This window comes from Typopeltis vanoorti, chromosome 7 (assembly GCF_054136105.1).
Source record: "Typopeltis vanoorti isolate ZY-2024b chromosome 7, IOZ_Tvanoo_1.0, whole genome shotgun sequence".
NCBI lineage: Eukaryota > Metazoa > Arthropoda > Arachnida > Uropygi > Thelyphonidae > Typopeltis > Typopeltis vanoorti.
Window position 1 is genome coordinate 133,028,603 of NC_143555.1, and position 19,745 is coordinate 133,048,347.

Genomic DNA, 19,745 nt, shown 5'->3' on the forward strand with positions numbered 1-19,745 from the left:
AAAATTGCAGAATAGAAACTAGGGAAAAAAAAACAAGCCGGGTGCAGGGGCTGTAAGGATCAGATGTTCGCTTTAAGACAACTTGTTGCATTTTGAACTAAAATGCTATTCAAAATGCCACAATTATATGGCAAGTAAGGTACATTACATTGAGCAATAAATAATCCATGTTTGAGTTGTAAGTCAGCAGTTAGAACTGAAAGAGATACAGGGAGATGGTTTAATGAGAAATTAGATGTGAGACAATTCTGTGGAGATTATGTGCACATTTGATTACAGATTATCTCTACAGTTATATGGATCATTATGAAGGAATATAGCATTAGGTCTGATATTGAAATTGGAGAAGTTAATTTCAGCTTGTTATTTTATGTACATGTTATCAGGGAGTCGAGGAATCATCGAGGGAGGCTATACATTATCCAAACCAGTTGTCATACCTTCTTGCATTCACTACTTCAATGGGCAAACTGTTTCACTCACTTCTCTGTGAGAAAAAAAAATCTACCTCATACTCCTTAACTGCAAAAACAAACTTAACTTTCATGGATGCCCCCATGTTCTCTCCTCACCTTCCAAATAATGAAAAATTTCATTAGATGATGTAACACCCATTCAGAAGTTTATAGACCGCTGTCATATCACCTCTTTTTCTCCTGTTAACCAGTCTGTAGTTGACATACTCTCAATGTGTCCTCATAATCTAAATTCCATAATCTTTATATAGCCTTTGTGACTCTTCTAAGAATAAAATAGAGAAAAAAAATGACTTCCTTTTATGTGTCAAGGTATACTTCAGCATTGCAATTATTTTCTGAGTTGTATTTGCAATTTTTGCTTTGTGACCTTTAAATTTCAAATTCTTATCCACCATTGTGGATAAGAATTTGAAATTGATCAGTTTCTTGTAGCATAACCCAACTAATATAATATGTCTCTGGAAATCTCATCATGCCAAAGTGCATAACTTTACACACTAACACTGAACTGAACTGATAATCAGCCTACTCAAGTCATTCTGCAAGTGCTGGATATCACAACATCCTAGATTGCTCGCCTATCTTGGCATCATCAAACAATTGAACATCTTGTTAGATCCTTCCTAATGTCAATTATGTATAATTAATTAGCTTATGATGACTGCGGATCCAATATGGGTAGTAGAGCACCATCTTATGAAACCAACATGAAGCTATTAGTTATAATGTATTTTTTTGTTTGTCAATTGTGTGTGTTCTCCTGGCTGGTTTGCCTGTTCTGAGGGATGAAAAACCTGAGTTTCAGGGAGTAAAAACCCTTTACCTCTATATGAGAACAGGAGAAAGGCTAATTCACCTTTAGTTGAAAGAGAACAGATAAAGGTACCTCACATCATGGACAGGAATCGAACCCAGGTCTTTCTGACCAAAGGGCTTTGTCTATACTGACTGAGCTATGGAGGCTGTTCATTAATGTATGGATTGAACATCAATGGTCCACAGACTGAACCTTGGGGAAACACTGCCGGTCACTTTAAACCTAACAGATTCACACCTACCATATGACTTTTTGATACCTGTTTGTCAACCATTCACTTATCCAAGTCAAGAGTTCATATTTCAAACCTATATCCTCCAGTTTATGCAACAGCATTTCATATAGTATCTTATCAAATGCCATAGCAAAATCCAACAATATCATAGTGTGTGTGCATTGCCATTATCTAACTGGGCAATGGCATTCTTATAAAATATAAGCAAATTGCTAAAACATGACCTTCCCTTAGTAAACCCTTGAAGAGCATAGCTTGTCTGTCTACACATTTCTGATTGAGAGTTCTTACCAGTTTCTCTAAAATCTTGGCCACCACAATGGAGATACTGTACATTGGTTTTTGCACTACCTTTGTGCAATGCAATTATCATACATTCTTTCCATTCCTATGGTATCTTTTCTGAGACTAGTTATTCAAACATGTCAGATGTCTATCCATTTCGGCTGAATATGCTTCAGCATATGTGCTGATATTCTGTCTATCCCTATTACAGAATTCTTATCTAGGGTATGTAACAGCTCTTTAACCTCATTTTTGTACACCTCTAATTCTTCATCCAATGTACACTATGTTATGTATACCTGGTTGATATATCTTAACAAAGTGAGCACTCATTGATTGAACAGTCTCATTAGCTTCTGACAGTAGTACCATCTGCATTCAATAAAGTTATTCTTCCATGTTCATTCTTTTACTTGCAGCATAATGATAAAATTCTTTAGCCTGCTTAATTTTTTTTATATTCTGATTTACATTTGCTCACAATGTTCATTACTTTTCTGGCTTGTGCTTTATATATCTTCTTTTTATATATAAAGCACATTCTTGCTTAATATATAAGCTTTATATATTGATATCTTTCCCACGGGACCAAAAATAGTATTCTCCAAAGTTAGTCATAATTAGAAGAAACACACGTATAAACCACAGTGAAAATTATTTAATTGTATAATACAATTAAATAATTTTCACTGTGGTTTATACGTGTGTTTCTTCTAATTATGAACGCACCACAGATTTCGTTATTTAAAAAAGTTAGTCATAATTTCCAGCTTTGTAGTTCAGCCAACATGTAACCTGTTCTCACTGGAACATCTATATAATTATGTACTTCCCAGGAAAGTATGGCATGATCACTATCACCAACTGGTGGTAAATGGTCATATTCTTAAGAGACCCCTTCTGAAGATGTGAATAAATCTAACACTCTTTGACCTCGAGTTCCTTCTTTCATACTGCTTGAGAAAGTTGTCTCGCAAGAACTTGATAAATTCTACTTTGTTCTTATGAGATTTTTCTTCTACCCAGTCAGTGTTTGGATAATTAAAGTTACCCATGTTCACTCGTTTAGGACCCATGAGGGTAATTTTGAGATGCATTTCATTGTCCCCTGCAACACTCCACTATATAGTTTATCATTTTAGCCTCCATTTCCACCAGATAGCCTCAAACTCACTACCTGGGAAATTATTACTATTATTGCTTTCATGGGTTTCTACCCTAACTGAACTCAACCTGCCTGATATCATTAATCATACTCGTCTCCTCTTCTATCTCTTAGAATACTATACTCTTTACACTCGATTCCAGTTGTACCATCTGATTCTACAAGCCAAGTTTCACAAATGTCAACATTCTTGGGTTATGTATTCAATAATGCAATGAACTCCTGATGCTCCTGGCATTTGTGCATAGACAGCAAATTATCACCTGGCCTTTTCTTATAACAACTTTCTTTTTTCCCCTCTCCAGACACACTCAAAAGGTCTGAACTCTCAAAGTGTACATTTCCACCCTTTCACCTGATGCATAACCATGTTCAATGCCATTATATTTTTATCATGTTTGCATAATATAGCTGAACTTTCACAAACATGCTTGCCATTCCTTCCATGATGATCTCATTTCCCTGCCCTCTCTGCATTAGATCTCGCCCCAATAAGTAATTTTTCCAAGCTCATGATGCCAAATCTACCTGAAGGGCTCACTTTAGTGAGTATGGGAGTGGCAAACTGCGGTACCTGATGCCAGACCATGCTTTACTTCATGCAATATATATCTGTTATATTTATCCGTAGACTGGTCCTTCCCCTTCTTTTCTTTTTTGTTCCTTTCCCTAATGCTATTAGAGTATTTGAGGGCTGGGGATGAATCTTTCCTATTTTGCTATTTCATTTCATTTCATCTTATGCAAAAGGAGTAGCCAGATATGGCGAATCAACTTCCATGGTTGCAGGCAGCAGCGTACACCATTACTGATCTTGAGGCTGAAGATGAATGACATCAACACAGTTCAAGACTTGGATACCTAGGGACATGGATAGAACTTCCTTAATGGCCATAATACCATGATGCAGAAAGCAAGAAGGGGAAACTACTGCATTCAACCTTCCCAGACCAACCACCATGGCAGACATGAGCACAATGACCCAAAGTTCCTGGTATCCCTTAAATGGCACAGTGGTGCTGTGAATCTCTGGTGAACCAATCAAAACAGGAACATGGGTTAGAACTATGTCCGAAGCTGAGAAATGTTATTGAAGAAATGAGAAGACTTAAAATACAAATCTTAGGTCTGAGTGAAATAAGATGGCCAGGCTCAGGTAAATGCTACTCCAACGATATGACCCAATATTACTCTGCAAGCAGTAATAATACTCCCCAATGTGGGGTATGAATATTAATAAGTAAAGAAACATCCAAAAGTGTACTCAGTTTTATTCCTTTCTTCGATAGGTTAATGCTCCTACAACTCAAGGACCAAGCAATCAACATCAGTGTTATATATATGTACTGACTGCAGCTAAGGATGATGCAGAAATTGACCTTTTCTATTCTCAGCTGAAAGAACTTCTCAAAATGACAAAGTAACATGACATCAACATTATCATGGGAGACTATAATGCAAAAGTAGGAAAAGGAGCATCTGGAGTCACAGTAGGACAGTTTAGACTTGGGATAAGAAACGATAGAGGAGATTGTTTAATACAATTTTGTCAAGAAGGCGACCTAATAATTACAAATACGTTGTTTGAGCTACCAAACAGAAGACTGTACACATGGAAATCTCCACAAGACAATAGCAAGTATAGTCAGAAACCAAATTGATTATATCTTAGTCAATCAATTTTTAGAAGTAGTGTAAGGAGTATAAAGACCTATCCTAGTGCTGACATTGCTACATTGATAGTAGCAGAGCTCAGATTGAGACTAAAGACAGATCAAAAACTAAATTTAAAAAACTTAAAGAATGTGGAAATAGAAAAAGAACTTAATAGAAAATTTTACTTGAAACTTCAATGATGATGAACTAGAAGTTCATCAATGAATTGCAGAAGAAACTAAAAGAAAAATTATTAAAAATAAGTACAGAAATACTGGGTTATAGTCTCATAAGCAGAAGGATTGAATTACTGCTGAGATCTTATCCCTTATGGACAGTGGTGAGCTATAAGGGGCTCACCTGAGCCCTTTAAGTTTTTCTCAAATTTGCGAGCCCCTGGTTCTTTTTGTTTACTTTATTATTTTTACAAAAAAAATAAAAAAATAAATTTTTGAAATATATTAAGTGACAAACTCGTACGGTAACCTAACAAAGTGATTTTATTAAATAAAATATTATAGTTACTACCATTTTTCAAATAAGAATTCACTTTTGGTAGCTTATAAATAATAAGACTATAAAATAATGCTCCTTGATTGGTACCATTGATTATCACTTGAAGTATAAAAACAAAGAGAAATATAACTTACTTCAATATTATTGTGTTTAGATAATATTTATTTATTATTTATAGATTGTTTGTCAAAAAAACTTCTATCGCAAACAAAAGAAATTTATTTTGTTTATAAAAAATGTAAACCATTTCATATGTGCGATTATAAAAGATTTTATTCTTATTGTATTTTGATAATAAAAAACTGTTTTTCTTATGTAAGATAAATTAACACAGATGATTGTGTGCAAATATTTCATGTTTAGATCATGAAATATTTGTTTACAAATAAGAATTCACTTTTGGTAATCGCATATAAATAAATAGGACTATAAAATAAATGCCCCTTGATTGGTACCATTGATTATTCACTTGAAGTATAAAAACAAAGAGAAATATAACGTACTTTACAGGTTGATTGTCCCCTCATACTTTTTGATTGGCATTTGTACACAAGCTGTATTAATAAAAGTTTTTGTGTGAAATACGGCTTTTTTTTTGCTCGGTGATGCAAGCCCTTTGTTAAAATTTCCATAGCTCACCACTGCTTATGGACCATTGCAGACTGCATAAAGATAAAGATATTATAAAATATGAAGAGATACAGGTCAAGATAAAATCTAAAATAAAAGAAGCCAAAGAAAAGTGGATGAAAGAAAGATGTAATGAAATTGAGGATCTACAAAAAAAAACAAACAAAAAAAAAACTTCAATCTTCACAAAAAAATTAAAGAATTTTTGGGATTGATGCAAAAATGACATCCTATGCTACTTAGGACTAATGAAGGAGAAATAATCCTACAAACATTTTAAAAAAAAGAACAAGTTTGAACTGAATACATTAAGGCACTGTTTACTAATAATAGACAAGACTTAACAAATTCAAGGAATATAGTCACACGTCCACCTATCTTGAAGTCTGTAGTAAAGATGATCAAATTATCAAGAAATAGTAAAGCATGTGACCAGCAGAAACGATTAAACTAATCAATGATAGTATATCGATAATATTTTAAAATTATTCAACAGAATTTATGACCCTGGTAAACTACCCTCTGACTTGATGAACTCGGTCTTCTTTGCATTACCTTAAAAACTACAAAAACTTGTGATGATTTTAGATTGATTAACTTAATAGCCAAACTCAAAATATTCCTAAAAATTATTCATGACAGAATATACCAAAAATGTGGTGATCTCATTAGTGGAACTCAGTATGGTTTCAGAAATGGCCTAGAAACAAGAGAAGCACTTTTCTGCTTATCTTAGCACAAAGATGCAGAGAACAACAAACTGACCCTTATATTTGTTTTATTGATTTTGAAAAAGCTTTTGATAAGGCTCAGCATAATAAATTCATAAATGTCTTAGAACAACTAGATAAGGATATTAGAATCATTAAAAACCTTTACTGGGACCAGACACTGCATCTGTCCAAACAGACAACATCAGATCAAGCAATATCAAAATTGAAAGAGGTGGAGACAAGGATGTGTAATATCTCCACTTCTGTTTAATATCTACTCAGAAGTCTTATTTCTCAAGGCTTTGAAAGGAAGGAGTAATCATAAACTGCTGATTAATAACTTATGCTATGTAGATGATACTGCTTTAATTGCAACAAATATTCAAGATCTTCAACAACTACTAGAATGTGTCAACAAAGAAAGTACAGAAATGGACCTAAAAATTAACACCAAAAAAAAAAAATTTATAATAAAATGTAACAACCCTTCGATAATAGCTGGCTTAATTCTAAATGGAAATAAAATCAAACAAGTGAACAAATTCAAATACTTGGGATCCTGGCTAAATGAATTTTGGACTGTGAAATGGAGATAAGATCATTCTTGATCTTATCTCCATTTCACTTCATCATTTGAGTATGATTGAAGTTTTACGTATGGTCAAGTCAACTATATGGAGTTGAAACATGGACATTCAAGACAAATACAATTGAAAAGTAACTGGAAGCCTTAGAAATGTGGATATTTAGAAGGATGCTCCAGATCCCATGGACAGAAAAGGTGAAGAATGAAGAGGAACTGTGAAGAATAAATAAAAATCAAGAATTAATCAACATTGTAAAAAAGAAAAACTGCTTACTTAGGACATCTAATGAGAAATCATAAATATAATATTCTCAAAGTAATACTAGAAGGTAAAATCAACAGAAAGGGAAAACCTGGAAGAAGAAGAAAAGAAATATCATGGCTAGACAATGTAAAAAAACTGGACTAAACTGAATGCAGAGCTCTTAATCAGCCACTAAAAACAGAAGTAAATTTGCAAAGGTGGTTGCTGAACTCTAGTAAATAGCACTTAAAGAAGATGATGCCAAATCCATTCAAGTGCAGGTTGTCCCTCTTATACAAGTCTTTTCCACTATCAGATGTACTGCACACATCTAAAAACTACTATCTATTTCTTCTACACAGCCTGTGCATTGAATCATTTTCTATTGTAGCACTCCTTACTTGGTACTGTCATATCTCAGCAGGAAACCTACAACTTATGTTCATAAGTAAATCTAGTACAAGTTTGTAGATTCCTTAACTAAACTGAACAACTGTTGTAACAAATATTGAGTAGAAATTCAGCATTAAAGACCAAAACTCTGTAAATAGCCCTAACACAAAAACATAGGCTGTTTTCTGGATGGGAAACCTAAAGAACAAGTAAAACATTTCAACTATTTAGGCAGTTTTTTATGAAAATATATGGAAATACAGTGGAATTAGGAAAGTTGGTAGGTTGGGAAGTCAGATGAATAAATTTATGGAATAAGGTAGAAATTACAACACTAAACTAGTAGCATATAGAAGTGTTCAAGTTAGCTCAGTTTTAACTTAGCTGAATTAGAAAAAACATATGACATCATTGGCAGAATGATATTAAAAATGAAGATATTAGGAAGGAATATGACAATGTTAGCATGCAGGAACACAATTAATCTCAAGTTGTTTGGTATTTAAACTCAGTAGGAGAGAAAAGTTTAGCAAAGTAAGTGTTTGATGCTAAGATGTCAGGAAAAGACCCAGAGGTTAACCAAGATGTAGGTCTGAAGATAACAGACTGATTTAGACGAAAATGATTGATAGGAAGTTAGTAGTGATGCAAACTTTTCATGTAATACCATCATAGTATCCCGTGAGGATGCATATCAGCAATTTGATTATGATGTGTGTAGAAATTTAGTTTTCACAATGAGTCTTGACTCAAAGGCCTGGAAATATGTTGCTACTAATGTATTAATGACCTAATACTAATTTGAAGAAAATCATATACCACCTAATCACCTAAGCAGTCATTTCAATGGGATTTTCAGAGCTTATTTTATCAGAATTGCTATTGGGATGAGAGTGAAGTGTAGTACTATTGCCTGGGTGACAACACTGTTACATTTCACCGATGAAATATGGTCATCTGCTCATTTGATAGTACAATAACATTTGCACTGATGTTCACTGCATAGCTGCTGTGATAATATCTCAGTAATTAAGACTTTAATAAGGCCTGTCAGTGAAGTTGCATTCTTGTTAACAGGCCTAGAAATGTTTGGATTTATTGCTAATGCTGTAATAGTAATGCTAATGAACCAGTAATTTGAACCTGGTGGAGTCATTGTTTGTCATTACCAAACAATTTTACATCATTTTATAATTTTCTTTTATTTTCTTCACCTGTAGGTTTTCTCATGCTGAAATTATTGTCCATTGTCACATAAAACGACTTTATGGGCATCACTATATATATATATATATATATATATATATATATATATATATATATGTAGAAAGTTTTTTACCTTTTTACCTTGGCTATATACTCTGTTGAAGATACCAAGCAATTTTATAAGCTAGGTTTTAATCCTTTTTCCCAAGTAAGTTAAGTTTGCACCTGAACATAGTTCAAGACTGAGGCAAATCGTGGTAAGGTGGAGTAAGCTCAGATCACTTTCCTTAGTGTTTTCCCCCAGTGCAAAGCACATCCCCTTGCAGAGATGCATGATGCTATGCATTAAAGGCAAGGACCGCTACCCAGACTGGTTTCGATCTTTATTGAGGTCTCGTCAGTGGGAGCCAGAACCCAAAAAATGCCAAGATTGAAGTAATGCAGAGCTTATAAATTTTACCTAAACAAGTTGCCACAAGCTTTCGGGGGGACCCTGTAATCCCTAGAGAGTGCTTCCCCTGGGTGGTGGATAGGGGAGCCCACCATGTGTGTGTGTGTGTGTACGTGCATGTATGGTGGGGTGGTCCGAATATACTGAATAAGGACTCGTGGACCAACAGGGCTATAAGGGGCAATCACCTTGATTGTAAGGGAAGTGGTACTCCCATGGATCCCTAGCTGGATCTATCCTCTTCTACTTTGAGGAAGATCCACTTACTTTAATCTTTCCTATAAGGCCTTATCAGCCAACTCTTCTTATTTTATGACCCTTATGCTATTAGAGTACTCGAGGACCATGGGGTCTTTTCATTTCTGGCCTTACAACTATGCCCTCTGTATAAACCTTACTATAATTCTATAATCTATTCTTTCTCCCTTCAATATACCCTATTCCTCCTATGGGTTTAAATTCGGAAGAAGGCTAGTTCAGAAGCCTTAAGGTAGCAGCCCTGACCACTGAACTATTCCATCGTCAGGCTAGTCCCCTGACATGGAGAACATAATTCTACTTGTAAGCTGACAGAAAAAGATAATCTGATTGAATCTATGGAAAACTACCCTGGAATGGAAAAGGTAAAACAAAAATGGAAATGACAAAATATAATACACATAGCAAACTGGAATGTAAGAGGAATAGCATATGAAGAAATAGAATTAGACCAACTATTAAATGAAAGAAATTTTAAAATAGCAGTAATCACTGAAACAAAAAAGAAATTAAAAGGAACTATGAGAACCAAAAATTTTAATGTGATATACAGTGGAGTTGACAGAGAGCAAAGAGCACAAGCTGGAGTCATGATTTGGATTCATAACTTCCTTTCAAAACAGTTAAAACAATATAAATTATGGAATGAAAGAATAATAGAAGCTAGAATAAAAATAGATAGAGGCTATTTAACAATAATTGATTTATATGCCCCAGAAGAAGGAAGAGAACAGGATAATATTGATTTTTATAATCAGCTGCAAAACATATATAATAAAATAAATAAAAATGATTACGGAATTTTAGCAGGAGACTTAAATGCAAGAATTGGAAACACCAAAATTAATAATAATATAGGAATACATGGAGAACATACTCTAAACAGGAATGGTAAAAAATTGATTGACTTTGTAGTTTATAATAACCTAAAAATAATGAATTCCTTCTATAAACATAGACATACATAAATATACTTGGGCAGCAAGAGGATGGAAATCAATATTAGCTTATTTTATATTAAATGAAGAGACATCAAAATTTTCACGAGATGTTAGAGTTCACAGAGGATATGAGATAAGCAGTGACCACTTCCTTGTTAAAATAAAATTAAGATTTCCACCTAAATGGCTACAAGTAACAAGAACAAAGAAAATTTGAAACATTTGTTTATAAAACTAGACCATAGTTTCTCAAACTGTGGTATGTTAACGTTATTTTGGTGGTACAATTTTTACACAAAATATTTAAATAAATGTTCAGAAAAATGCATTTTAATATTGTAACAAGCAGATTGTTCCAAGAATTTAGCTTGGCGAATCGAATAAAACGAACAAATAAATTTTATTGCAGTTTTATGTGAATTTTCGGATGCGAAGTCTCATTGGCATGTCATAAGGGTTTTCATATTTAATATTTATTTTGAAACAGTATTTTATGGTGGTACATATATTTTTTGATTCTTATTTATGTGGTACAAAATTTAAAAAGTTTGAGAACCCCTGAACTAGACTATTGAATGACACAAATGTACAATGGCTATATGAACAAAGAATTAACCAATATCTAGATAAAATAGAACAAAATGTAGAAATAGAATGGCTTAATATAAAAACGATACTAAATGCAGCAGCAATTGAAAGCTTAGGAAAGACCAAAAAATTCAATAAAAAAGAAAAAACTGAACATCTGGGATGATACAATCAAAGAAATAATCAAAAAGAAAAAAGAAGCCTATCGCAAATGGTTAAGCAGTAAAAGACTAGAAGATGAAATAGAATATAAAAGAATAAGTGCCATAGCTAAAAGAGAAGTCAGAAAAAGATATAGAGAATCATGGAACAATTTTGTTTCTAATTTAGAACATGATTTATATAAAATAAGACCCAATATATATAAGATATTGAAACACTTAAATGCAGATACCAAAGAAAACAAAATTAAACACCGAATTGAAATTAGAAGAATTTCTAAATTACTACACAGAATTGTGGACAGACAAGTATTTTCAAAAAGACAACTGGCAAATAATTAACGAAAATGAAAAGGAAATGACTAAAGAAGAATTAGAAATCAGTCTGAAAGAAACAAGAAACAGAAAATCACCTGGAGAAGATAAACTAGGTTCAGAACTATATAAATACTCAGGAACAAGATTCAAAGAAAGACTCATTTTTAAATAAAATTTATTTAACTGGTATTCTCCCAATAGAATGGAAAAAAGAAATTGTGATTCCTATCTTTAAAAAAGGTAATAGAGATGACCCCAAAAACTAAAGAGGTATCAGTATACTAAATTCCTGTTACAAAATATATAGCAGAATATTAAATAGCAAACTAATGAAATATTCCGAAAACTTTATTTTAGAAGTACAGAATGGATTTAGAAAAGGACGATCATGTATAGACCCGGCCTTTTGCCTAAAATTAATAATAGAAAAGAAGAGAATACAGTTTAGAAACACTTATTGCATTTATTGACTTTGAAAAAGCATTTGACAAAGTTAAAAGAAACATATTATTTAACATATTAAAAGAAAGATAAATACCAAATAATATCCTAAAAGCTATCACAAGTATATATGAAAATAATCAAATACAAATAAGATTAAATCATCAGCTATCATATATGAGAGAGATACCAAGGGGTCCGACAGGGATGTCCCCTCTCAGCAACTCTTTTTAATATTTACTTAAATGAAATAATAATAAAAATATACATCAAGGAATTAAACTTTCTCGTACAGTGAACTTAAACACCCTCCTTTTTGCCATCGACCCAATAATAATTACAAATTCTAAAGATAACTATCAGAAAGCCATTTTAGATCTACATGAGATAGCCAAAGATTATGGTATGATAATATCAACAGAAAAATCAAAAACTATGGCTTTTAAAGGACAAGATCCAGCAAGAACTAAAATAATAATAGATAACAAGATCTTAGAACAGGTGAATTCATTTAACTACCTAGGATGTATGATCACGTATGAAAAAGATATAAACATAAAAATTACAAAATATTTAAAAATAAAAATTAAAAATGAAAGGCGTAATTAACTCTATATTTAAACCAAACCTAGTTCAAAAACAAACCAGACTAAAAGTACACAATGCATTAGCCCTACCAGTCTTAATGTATGGAAGCGAAATCTGGACAATAAAACAAAAAGACAAAGATTAATAACAACAGAAATGAAGTTTATGAGAAAAACTGCAAAGTATACCCTATTTGATCACAAAAGAAATGAAGTTATGAAAGAATTAAACCATGAACCAGTAATAGAAAAAATTAAAAAAAATATAAACATAAATGGATGGAACACATTCAAAGAATGAAAACAGAAAGATTACCAAAACAAGCCTTAAAGTACAAGCCATTAGGAAAAAGAAAACCAGGATGTCCTCTTAAACGATGACTTCTAAGGCCGGAACATGCCATGCTAGGCCTAAATCCTTGATACGCATGATGATGAGTTGCCACAAGGTGCTCTGACCTTATTAAATAAAAATCTCAGGATCAGAGTAAGATGTAGGAAGTTTTTTACCTTGGGTAAATGTCGAAACCGGTCTGGGTAGTGGCCCTTGCCTTTAATGCACAGCATCATACATCTCTGCAAGGGGATGTGCTTTGCATTGGGGGAAAATACTAAGGAAAGTGATCGGAGCTTACTCCACCTTTACCATGAGTTGCCTCAGACTTGAACTCTGTTCAGGTGCAAACTTGACTTACGTGTCTGTTTGCTTACTTGGGAAAAAGGATTAAAACCTAGCTTATAAAATTGCTTGGTATCTTTAACATATATATATAATATGAAGCCTTAACATATAATGGTATGTTATTCAGGAGCTGAGTATTGTCCAGTGAAAATAATCTCATACCCATGTTACATGCCTTTCATTTTTATGCTACTGTCAGTTGTGCTGTCATTTTAGATTTTTCTTGTAGGAAGGCTTATACGTTGGTTACACATGCTTACTAAATAACTTAAGGAATTCACAACGCACAATAGAATATAAATTAAATTAAAATTTAATAAATATTTCCAATATTTTGGCAACGTCACGTTGCCATCTTCACAGGAACTTAAAATAAAGACACATGCACGCAGGCACTACACACAGTAAATGAGGACGCTATTGTTTCTACTAAAAGTTCTGATGGTGCCCCGTAGCAGGCTATGTAGGTATTCTTGGCCATTGAACTGAAGGTCTTCTGATGCATGTCTCCCAAATTTGGGACATGCTCATGCAATCAAATTTGTTGAAGTTTGGCATGTTTCTTAGGGCTGAGGCTGATTCCATGAAAAGCCTTTCAAATTTGACTTCCCCTAGACCTACATGGTGTATACCAGGTCCCTTGCAACTGTAAGCTGTCCTACTTTGACCAAACAGGCAGAACATCGAATATCAGAATTTCAGAACACAAGGACTACATCTGCCGCAGAATACGGTGGAAGAAAGCTACAGTAATACGTCGTAGCAAATTCAAATTTGAAAGGCTTTTCATGGAATCAGCCTCAGCCCTAAGAAACATGCAAAACCTCAACAATTTTGGTTGCATGAGACTGCCCCAAATTTGGGAGACATACATCAGAAGACCTTCAGCCCAACGGTCACTAGGGGGCCACCATCAGGACTTTTAGGAGAAACAATAGCTTTCTCGCTTCTTCCTCATTTACTGTGTGTAGTGCCTGCGTGCGCATCTTTATTTTAAGTTCCTGTGAAGATGGCAATGTGACATTGCCGAAATATTGAAAATATTAAAGTTTAATTTAATTTATATTCTGTTATATGTTGTGAATTCCTTAAGTTATTTAGTAAGCATTTTAGATTTTGTATTGCTTCTGAGTTTTTGTATGTGGATGTTTGTTACATGGGAATGAAAAGGGTGCTTTTGCAAATTTAATGCTTGCTTTTGTTTTAAAATTTAATTATTGGCAATTTAAATCATTTGCCTGTTAAAGAGGACATCAATTCATCAAATCATAGGATAGAGCAGTGGTCGATATTGGCCTCCAGGAGTCAATGTAACATTGAGTGGGGTCGATTCGGGCTCGGGTTGATAGAAAAATATACGACATCATTGTATGGGTAATATTTAATTCGGTTAACTTGGATTATCTCCATCCTGAATGACAACGCAATTAAGAGTGAATCGTGGAAGCAGTGACATGAGTAGGACCTGTAAGATGGAGCAAGGTCATGAAAATAGTTATGGAGGCCAATCAAGTAGGCTAAAATGACGTATTTACCAATAAATGGATGTGTGTGTGGTTCCCGCTCGGCAGGCGCAGCGGGAGCGAGATGGCAACATGTGTGCGGTCACTTATTTACTTATACTTACACGTATTCGATCCCAGTCTCATTTTTGCCATCGACATACAAGTGAGCCTTAATGTTCTAAAATTCATCAACATACATATTATAATTCAGTCGTTATTCATTCACGAGCTAAACTTCTCTATGTTGAAGAGTTGAGAAGGGCTGGTAGTAATACCAGTGATATTACTAGTGATAGTAATATAATAATATATACTATATTATACATACAATAAACACTAACTATAAAATAAACAATCTAAAAACTCACATAAGCATCTTTTTCGCTTGTCCTATTATAATTACGTAATAGTAAAATAGAGGGGGTCGATAAAGCATCAAGACACTCTTGAAGAGGTCGACGGTCAAAGAAATTTGGCAACCCCTGGTATAGAGGATAACTGAGTTTTACTCATTACTTTAGCCACATGCCAGCAGACTCTTTGTTAATCACATTAAAAAATACATGGACTTTTTTTGTTTGTTTTGTCTCTAGAGAGACAGATGATATCTAGAGAACCATGATATTATTAACCCTGCATTGAAAATTATTAGTACCCATGGATGCTGATATCAGTACTGTGGGTAGAAAATGGCTATCCAATAATTACAGAAATTAGGTTTAAAAGAGCTCTGCCCATTCCCCTTGAGGAAATAGGTGTTTTTTAAGCTATTATTAACCATCTCAAATTTGTTGTAAGAAAGTGTATAGAGGTAGCGTATGATAGATTGTTTAGAGCAGAGGTTCTCAACCTTTTCCAGTGGCTTACCACTCTATTTAATTCAGGGTATTAGATGTACCAGTAAGCAAATTTATTCTGGAAAAGCATGATTTATTGGTCCCAGGGGCAAAATAAGTACAATACTAGTGATTTATTTAGTTATTTATTATTTTATTCAGATATTTATTGGAGAAACGTATACTCTTTGAATGTATTCAGTGGATAGTTCTGTAAAATGTGCAAATTTTAAAAATTAAAAATAATGAGTGAATACATAAACAAATTTTGACAAACACATATTCCTGATAATGGTACTCCAGTTCTCAAATAAACTTACAATCAGTACAAGCTATAAGTGTAACTTGTTTTTAATTACAGAACTCACATTCTTGTTTCAGTGTGAAGGTTGTGCTTGTTTAGCTAAACACAGCTTCTTGTCTGATTTCAATTGACTTAATTTGAGTCTTAAATCGGGTTCAACATTCAACTTGTTCCTGTACGTGTTTTTGATATAAATGAGAGAAGAAAACCCACATTCACAAAGGTAAGTAGTTGCAAATATCAATAGAAATTTTACAGCTTTTTTGGAGATCATTGGATATTCATTTCTTCTTCCCAACCAGAAGTCTGTTAAATCCATCCTCTTGATCGTTTGCCTGAGACTTCTGGCGCAGGAGAGCTCGATCAGTTCATCTTTCTCGGAAGGAGTTAACGTATCTGGTAAGGTGTCATCAATGGGAAACGGCTCTCTAATCCAAAATTCTGAAGCCAGGTTTTCAGGGAAGTATTCCTTGAAATCTATGATTAGACTCCCAAGATGCTTCTTTATGTTCACTGCCAATTCACTATGAAGTAGAATTTCATTCCCAGTTAAGAAAACATCCAACAATGGAAAGGAATGCGTGTTTCCAGTATCGATTTCTTTAATGATGAAGCCAAGTTTTTCCTAAGAGCTTCAGTTTTATCCTATACCTAGAATAAGGAAGTACGCGCATCCTGCAAGCTCGTGTTCAGCTGGTTGAGGTGGCAAAATAAATCTGCCGGGTAAGCCAACCAGGCAAGCCACAGTTCATCAGTGAAATAATTCAAGTCTGAGGATTTGTCAGAGAGAGAAATCTGCACTTCTGAACGAAGTTCAAACAGGCGGCTCAATACATTTCCCCTTGACAACCACCTAACTTCGGTGTGAAGTAAAAGAGAATCATGTTCAGCACCCATTTCATTGCACAAAATGCTAAATAGTTGTGAATTCATAGCTCTGGACTTGATGAAGTTAACAATTCTTACACTTTCATTCAAAACTGTCTTCAAAGCAACAGGCATATTTCTTGCGGCTAAAGCCTCGCGATGAATGCTACAATGTAAAAATTTTGCTTGTGGAGCTACTTCTTTAATTTTTGCAACAATGCCACTGTGTTTCCCAACCATTGTACATGCTCCATCAGAAACAAACACCAACACATTTATTCCATTCTATATCATTCATTTTCATAAATTGGTCTAATTTTGAAAATATTTCATTTGAGGTTATTTGAGCAGGCAGTGGTTCACAAAACAAGAACTCTTCCTTCACTGTTTTCCCATCTATAAATCTTATATATACGTAAGAAGATGGGCCATGCTAGTAATGTCAGTAGTTTCATCCAAAACAATGATATTCGGACAACAGGAGTTACTGAACAGAATTACGATAGACAGATTTCAACTGGAAAATGTGGAACACTTCACATATCTTGGTTGCCGCATGACTTGGACCCCAAAAAAGAGATAAAAATTAGAATAGCCAGAGCAACAACTATTTTAAAAGCCATGGACAAAATATGGAAGAGCTGAGCTATAAAGATGCAAACTAGACTGCGCATTGTAGAAACCTGTATCTTCAGCAACATGCTCTATGGATGCGAGGCCTGGGTACTCCTGAGAGAATCTGAAAGGAGGATATTGGCATTTGAGAGGAAGTGCTATAGAAAGTGCTATAGAAAGAAAAATAAGCTGGATAAAGAAAGTGAACAATGAGGAAATCTACAGACAAATACAACCAAAAGAAAACCTGATCCAGAAAATAATCAAAAGGAAACTACAGCTACTTGGTCATATACGTAGAATGAATGATGAGAGGAAACTAAAAACGTTGCTGTTTGGAATAATTGAAGGAAAGAACAAAAGGAAGACCAAACAGAGAATGGGGCGATGACATCGTCAAATGGTGCATTAATTCTATACACAAACTGAGTCATCTTGCACAAAATAGAATGCAATGGGAGAATCATATCAAGATGGCAGCAGACACCTACGGGCACTGGACCCATGGTTGTTGATGATGATGCTCCTTAACACATTTGAAGACAAATCTGAAATTCTTTGTGATACAGTGTCATTGGATAATGGAATCATTTCAAGTTGTTTTGCTGCCTTTTTCTCCCAAACTTATTCTGGCCATATCTGTAGCTGCTGATAATATTAATGACTCTCCGATCGTGTGAGGTTTTCCTGCCTTAGCTATTCTTAAACTGACTTCATAAGATGCCTCCAGAGCCTTTGTGTTAAATCCTGAAAATGAGGATGTTTGTTTTTTCCTTGCTGACAAATTGGATAGTTTTCTCTTGAAATATTCCAAAGGTTTGTGTTTCAAATTGCCATGATTGGTTTCAAAATGACATTTAAGAAGGGAAGGCTTCATCGAATGTTTTGATAGCGTTGCATAACAAATCACACACTGGGAAACAGATGCGGTTTCTTCTCCAATATATGTGAAACCATATGATAATAACTAAGATTATATTTACGTTGTGCTGTACTGGGCTTTCTGTTGCATTCTTGTACAATGATGTCCTCCATTGGTTGGTTAGGATTCGAAGTAGTGGCTTCTGGCAGGGAGAATTGTTTCCCCTCACTTACACTCATTTCTCCCTTCGATCTTTTTGAGGATCCACTTATTCATGTTCTGGTTTTTATCCTCTGGTACAAACTACATATAAATATGACAATTTCACAAATAAAATCTCACATTCAAAGACAATAATCTAACACCACTACTTTCTTAACTGTAACTGCAGCTCGTGGCTAAACAAACGACAATGAACAAACTGTTTCCCATTGTTGTTCGATCAAATATATTCAAGTTACTTTCTGTTATTGTCATTTGATTAATACTTATTAAATTCAAATTGAACTTCCATATTATTTTTGTATATTATTATACAAAAGTTTTTAATGATAACGTAAAATCTAATTGTTTTCATTTAGTTTCATGAAATATTTTAAGTAGAACTGTTAAATATTTTTGCATACATTTTTAATTCTCAACTCATGTTGCGAGTAAAAAAATATGTTAATTACACCCTTTTATTTTATACTCTGTTTTTGTACCATCCCAGCAGTGGCTCACGTACCATAGGTTGAGAATCCCTGGTTTAGAAAATCCTGTAAGCTTTATCCAACTTTTATAATTTGATAAATATACTTATTTCTAAGTTTTTGCTTTTTAATATTGCACTTCCAATTAATCTTGACAAGTTCATGTAGTCATATTTTTTTCATCAAATTATTTGATTATGAAATCCAATTTTCTGTTACATAGTTATTAATTATGTATATGAACTGCTGTGGTCATTGGTTTCACCACACACTACAAGTCTAGGTTCAAATCCTATCTGCAGCAAGAGGAATTTTCTGTGCCTTTTTTCTCCTGACAGGACAAAGATTTAGATTGTGCTAGTATACTTTTTATTCTTGCTATCTGCATGCAGGCAAATCCCATGGTATTCATTTGAAACATGATTGTGCGATGGCCTGAAAGCGACAAACTTGCTAGGCTGCGATCTCTTCCATAGTATTGGAAGAATATTTCTGGGTGTTTTTAGTGGAAAAATAACTAATACAGTTATTAGTTTCTGTTTTTTTAACTAAATAACTGCAACAGACATTTATTATCAAATTTCATTTTGCATTAAAGTAAGCATTCCTAAATTATATAAACTATCAAAGTAAAACACATAAAGTGAAATGTTGAGAGTGGCATAACTTGGAGTGATAAGAATTAATTTTTTAAAAAAATTTCAGTTTTTTT

The 19,745-nt window shown here is 33.8% G+C and overlaps 1 protein-coding gene across 8 annotated transcripts in view; it reads left to right on the forward strand.

Moving 5' to 3' along the window:
- LOC150105078 (RNA-binding protein Pasilla-like) overlaps positions 1-19,745 on the forward strand; it is a 132,571-nt gene that overhangs the window by 108,962 nt on the left and 3,864 nt on the right. The window lies entirely within an intron of this gene.